This window comes from Euprymna scolopes, chromosome 15 (genome assembly GCF_053919585.1).
Source record: "Euprymna scolopes isolate OS-2025 chromosome 15, ASM5391958v1, whole genome shotgun sequence".
Classification (NCBI taxonomy): Eukaryota; Metazoa; Mollusca; class Cephalopoda; order Sepiida; family Sepiolidae; genus Euprymna; species Euprymna scolopes.
Window position 1 is genome coordinate 130,246,018 of NC_136496.1, and position 6,210 is coordinate 130,252,227.

Sequence of the window (6,210 nt, forward strand, 5' to 3'; positions counted from 1 at the left end):
TTACTGGGACTCAATTAGGGTTGATCAGTCTGGGTGGCTTCAGGTTGACCTTTGCATTATGAGTCTTGTTTCTGCCCCTCCCCCTCATTGGCTTTCACTCATTTTATAAATTAGATTTTGATATACAACAAAAGGACCCACCCCTGCCCCTGGCTCTCACAGACTTTGGTAAATCAATTTCATCTGCTCTCTCTCTCTCTCTCTCTCTCTCTCTCTCTCTCTCTCTCTCTCTCTCTCTCTCTCTCCCTCTCTCTCTCTCTCTCTCTCTCCTTCCTTTTCTCTCACCTCACTTTTTTTCTCTCTCCGGCACTTCTGCATTACTGTTATTTTTTTTGACAATTTTTTATATTAAATTAAAAAAAAAATGAAGGAAATTCTAATTTAAAAAAAAATTAATTTTATGAACATTTACTGACTCTAATGCAGGTAGAGAATTACATCAGAAGTGGGATACTTCCTGGAGTGCTAAAATAATCCAACCATCTATTAAAAGACTTATTCATGCACACATGCACACAGACACATGAATGCTAATCGACTGGTCAGTAATTGTTTCCCTTGTTCTTTGAAAATTTTTGTGGATTGGCCAACAGGTAATCCGATCACTGCTCCCTTACAGATCATATGAGCCAGCCTTTATATAAGCCCAAGTGCACTGTCCTCTGTCTCTTTTCAATTCATTATGATAAATGTTTGTACTTAACCCATTCAATACATCTACGATATTTGGCATTCATTTGCTAGATCAATAAGGTGCATTATTGAAGTAAGGGTTAGGTGTTGAGACTTGATTTGCATATTAGGAAACTCTCCTGCTTCAAAGCATGATGACAAAAAAGGTGTTCAAAACAAGTGTCGGAGTAAAAACATTGTTATTTGGAATTGAAATTGTTACGAGAAGTTGAATTTTAGATTCATTATAATAAAGTTGAATTGTTAGATTCATTATAATGAAGTTGAATTGTTAGATGCATTATAATGAAGTTGAATTGTTAGATTCATTATAATGAAGTTGAATTGTTAGATTCATTATAATTAAGTTGAATTGTTAGATTCATTATAATGAAGTTGAATTGTTAGATTCATCATAATGAAGTTGAATTGTTAGATTCATTATAATGATGTTGAATTGTTAGATTCATTATAATTAAGTTGAATTGTTAGATTCATTATAATGAAGTTGAATTGTTAGATTCATCATAATGAAGTTGAATTGTTAGATTCATCATAATGAAGTTGAATTGTTAGATTCATTATAATGAAGTTGAATTGTTAGATTCATTATAATGAAGTTGAATTGTTAGATTCATTATAATTAAGTTGAATTGTTAGATTCATTATAATGAAGTTGAATTGTTAGATTCATTATAATGAAGTTGAATTGTTAGATTCATTATAATGAAGTTGAATTGTTAGATTCATTATAATGAAGTTGAATTGTTAGATTCATTATAATGAAGTGGAATTGTTAGATTCATTATAATGAAGTGGAATTGTTAGATTCATTATAATGAAGTTGAATTGTTAGATTCATTATAATGAAGTTGAATTGTTAGAAAACAAAAACTTGATAATTTGTATTTAAATTCTTCAGACTACTGTTCTCATCTCGAGTGTAATTTTCACGGTTTAGACTGAACTTTCTTTTAGGGTATTTGGCAAAACCAGAACAAGCTGTCTGATGATATTGGCTTTTTACCCCAAAATGCATCAAACATTGATGTTATTGTTTTTCCCTTTTCCTTTGCAAAACTCAATACTGTTCTGCAAAGTCTAAAACAAAAACAGCAATTTTTCATTAAACAAACGACCAAACCAAGCACAATGAATAAATATTTGCAGATATAAATTACTAGAAACATAAAAATGTTTACCAAATGATCGGATTAGACATTAAATAACCCGAAAAGAGTTGGTACTCTAAAACAAATCAACTAAACCAAACTCCATGAATAAATATCTGAAGCTGTCAAGAACTTGAAGCATAAAACCTTTTACCAAAACTTTTACCAAATTTGGCATGAAATGACCACAAAATATGCCATAAAATAAAACAACCAAACAAAACTTGGGGGAGGGGCGGCATTTTCAGTTTGGGTGCATCATAAGATTTCGAAGTATCATTTTCTTTTCCAAGTGGTCATGCGAAAAAAGATCTTCACATAGCCATTGTCTTTACTCACTATTTGAAAATATCCTTTTCTTAATCACATGACTAACTCAGCCAATCACAGTCGAGTTTCTCTCCGCCTCCTTCCTCCCTTACTCTCAAATAAAACTAACTACCAGTCGGCTTCTGCACAAAGGTGTCAAGTGAGCTCATGCAGTTATACATCATTCAATGACTACCCGGTTCAACAATCTGTTGAATTTAGTTCAAGTGTGAAAGGTAAGTGAGTGTGGGAAGGAGGCGAGGTGGTAAAATTTGATTTTTCAGGATTTAACCTTGAAAGACATTTTTTTTTTTTCATCAGAAGTGGAAATGAAAGGAAGTGAACGTCGGCTTTCAACCCAAATCAGTTAATTGCTTCCATTATTTGCATGATTAACTCGCAGGAAATAAAAAATGACAAGCAAAAAAATATTTGCATGGAATCAGAATTTTGTTGCTGATGAAAACATTAGGCGGGAAATTGGAAACTAAAAAAAGAATCGAATACAAAAATAAATAAATAAATAATATGAATAATAATGCACTAACCAGACTTCCATTGGATGAGAGCCAAGAGGAGTGGGTAGAACCTTGAGGAGGCTTATTACCACCCAAATTCCAATGAAGGCTAATGGTTGATCCCAACAATAAATTAGGTGTAAATGGCTGTTGCGATAATGCAAATTCATTTGCAAAGCTTATCGAAAGAGGTGGAGAATACTGGAAATCTGGCGAGACTTGTTGTCACCTAGATTCAAGGGAACACCAGAAGTTGTTGACAGAGAGAAATCTTTGATAGCCTGTAGGAAAACTCCTAGTGAGTACAAATGATAATAATACAAGAAAGTTTGAAAGATTGGGAAGAGAAACACTAACCAAACCTCCAGTGGATCGGTGCAGAGAGTATTAGGACTTTGGGGAGGCTTTTTGCTGCTCAGATTCCAGGGAGGATCAATAGTTGATTCCAGTTAAGAAATCAACTGTTGTAATAACACAAAGTGAATTGCAATGATTATGAAAAAGAGGCGGAGAGTGCTGGAAGTCTGGAGAGACTTGTTGTCACTTACTCCAAGAATACACCACTGGCTATTGTCAATAGGCAATCACTGATACCAACTTGTGTGAAAACTTCTAATTAGTAAATAATATTGACGCATCCTCCAGTCGATTTCAACGTATGAGCTCTGCCACAACAACTAAGTTGTTCGGAAATCCGCACGGATAATTTGTTTATAGTGGTGAAGTCTCTGTGCAGAACCAATCACACTTTTTGGTACGACTCCAAATCTTTTTAATGGCCACCACAAGACAGAGCAGACAGTAGACCTCAGGTTTTACATCAGTTTTTCCTTCTCCCAAATGCATATATTAACAAAGGCTGAGGATTCATCGCTCCCATTGAATTAAAAGCACCCCCAGATATCAACCTAAAAATGTCTACATCTCAGCGAGGCACGTACAGTGCCTAGCCTTCCCAAATGGTCACCCATCTGCTACTAACCAGGCTCATTATTGCTTAACTTCAGTGACCTGGCGAGAACTGGTGTGCTGATGTGATAATAATAATGGGGAGATCACTAACCAGACCTCCACTAGAAAGATGTGGAAACTACTGGGACCGGGGGGAGACTGATTACCACCATGGCCTCAGAGAAGACCAATGGTCATTGCTATTGTGTGTTGCAATGGTTATCAAAAGATGTGGAGATTACAGGAAATCTGGGCGGATTTGCTTTCACTCAGTTTCCCAAAACACCATCGGTTGTTGTCAGCGAACAATCACTAATGATGATTTGTGTAAGAACTCGTGGTGATTTGTTGTTGTTGTTGTTGTTGTTGGTAGTAGTAGTAGTAGTAGTAGTAGGGGATGAGGTAATTGTTAATGATGGGGAACTGATGGTGCTGGAAGAAACTGAGGAAATTAGAAGGATTGTAAAAAAAAACTGAAAATGGTGGAAGGAAAACGAAGTGATGAAATCATGGTTAAAAAATTGAACAGAAAAACTGATGAAATCATGATTAAAAAACTGAACAGAAAAACTGATGAAATCATGATTAAAAAACTGAACAGAAAAACTGATGAAATCATGGTTAAAAAACTGAACAGAAAAACTGATGAAATCATGGTTAAAAAACTGAACAGAAAAACTGATGAAATCATGGTTAAAAAACTGAACAGAAAAACTGATGAAATCATGGTTAAAAAACTGAACAGAAAAACTGATGAAATCATGGTTAAAAAACTGAACAGAAAAACTGATGAAATCATGGTTAAAAAACTGAACAGAAAAACTGATGAAATCATGGTTAAAAAACTGAACAGAAAAACTGATGAAATCATGGTTAAAAAATTGAACAGAAAAACTGATGAAATCATGGTTAAAAAACTGAACAGAAAAACTGATGAAATCATGGTTAAAAAACTGAACAGAAAAACTGATGAAATCATGGTTAAAAAACTGAACAGAAAAACTGATGAAATCATGGTTAAAAAACTGAACAGAAAAACTGATGAAATCATGGTTAAAAAACTGAACAGAAAAACTGATGAAATCATGGTTAAAAAACTGAACAGAAAAACTGATGAAATCATGGTTAAAAAACTGAACAGAAAAACTGATGAAATCATGGTTAAAAAACTGAACAGAAAAACTGATGAAATCATGGTTAAAAAACTGAACAGAAAAACTGATGAAATCATGGTTAAAAACTGAACAGAAAAACTGATGAAATCATGGTTAAAAAACTGAACAGAAAAACTGATGAAATCATGGTTAAAAAACTGAACAGAAAAACTGATGAAATCATGGTTAAAAAACTGAACAGAAAAACTGATGAAATCATGGTTAAAAAACTGAACAGAAAAAACTCTGACGGTGAAATCAGATAAAGAAAATGAAGCAATGAAGTATATAAAATGCAGAGAAACAAATAATTTGATTGTAGCAAGAAATGTTTTGGTTGCGGGGGGGGGGTCGGATTGAAAAGACGCCAGATTATAAAGGAACCGAGGTGGAGGGGAGGGGGGAATTGAAAGAAGGTTAAAATGACAATTGGATGCGAAGAAGAGAGAGAAATTCAAACAACTGAATAAAAGGGATTGAAACTGTGTTGGAGGAAATGAAACGAAGAATGCTGGCAAAAAGGGCGAAGAGAGAATCGAACAGTTTAGACAGAATTGGTTGTTTGGTTTAAATCAGAAAAAGTTCTATGACGGATTTAATAGAAGGTCAAATTACAGAAATGAAGTACTAATTTCAGAAGAATGTACATAGTTTTGGGATGATATTTGGAGTTTTAAAAATGAACATGATGGAACATTTGAAGAATGAAATCGAAAGTTTAAGCAAATCCAAGATGTTGTAAAAGGGAACATTGAGAAAGTTCAAAAACAATGTAGGAAAATTCAAATTGGAAAGCTCCTGGACGAGATGGTGTACAGAGATATTAGATAAAAAAATTAAAAAAATTACCAACTTGTATGAAAGGATTGCATTTCAAATTGACAGAATTTTGACTGGAGATGTAATTCTTGAATAGAGCACCATAGACGAATAGTGCTCTGCAAGAAAGATGCATAAAAGGACACTGCGGTTGATATCAATCCATCACCTGCTTTCCATTGATGTGAAAGCTGCTGACAGGCATTTTGGCAGAATGAGATTTACCAATATCTAGAACAGCAAGAGATTTTACCTGAGGACCAAAAGGGATTTAGAGGAGGTAATAGAGAGAGTAAAGAGCAATTGTTTATTTATAAGACAATACTTCAGGATTGTAAGAGAAGATAAAAAATTCCATGGCATGGATATATTATTGCAAAGCATTTGGTTCCACATAGTTTGACTAAAGAATGTATAAAAATATTTGAAATGTGCGAGATTTCTTGGAAAGAAGCATAAAACAATGGAAAATGTCATTGACATTAAATAGAGATCTTGGGAAAGTTCATGGAAAGACGGATCTTTCAGGAAGACATTTTATCTCCATTGTTGTTTGTTTTGAGTATGGTAAGCTTGTCATGTTATGAAAGGTAAATGTGTGTTATGTTTGGGGGA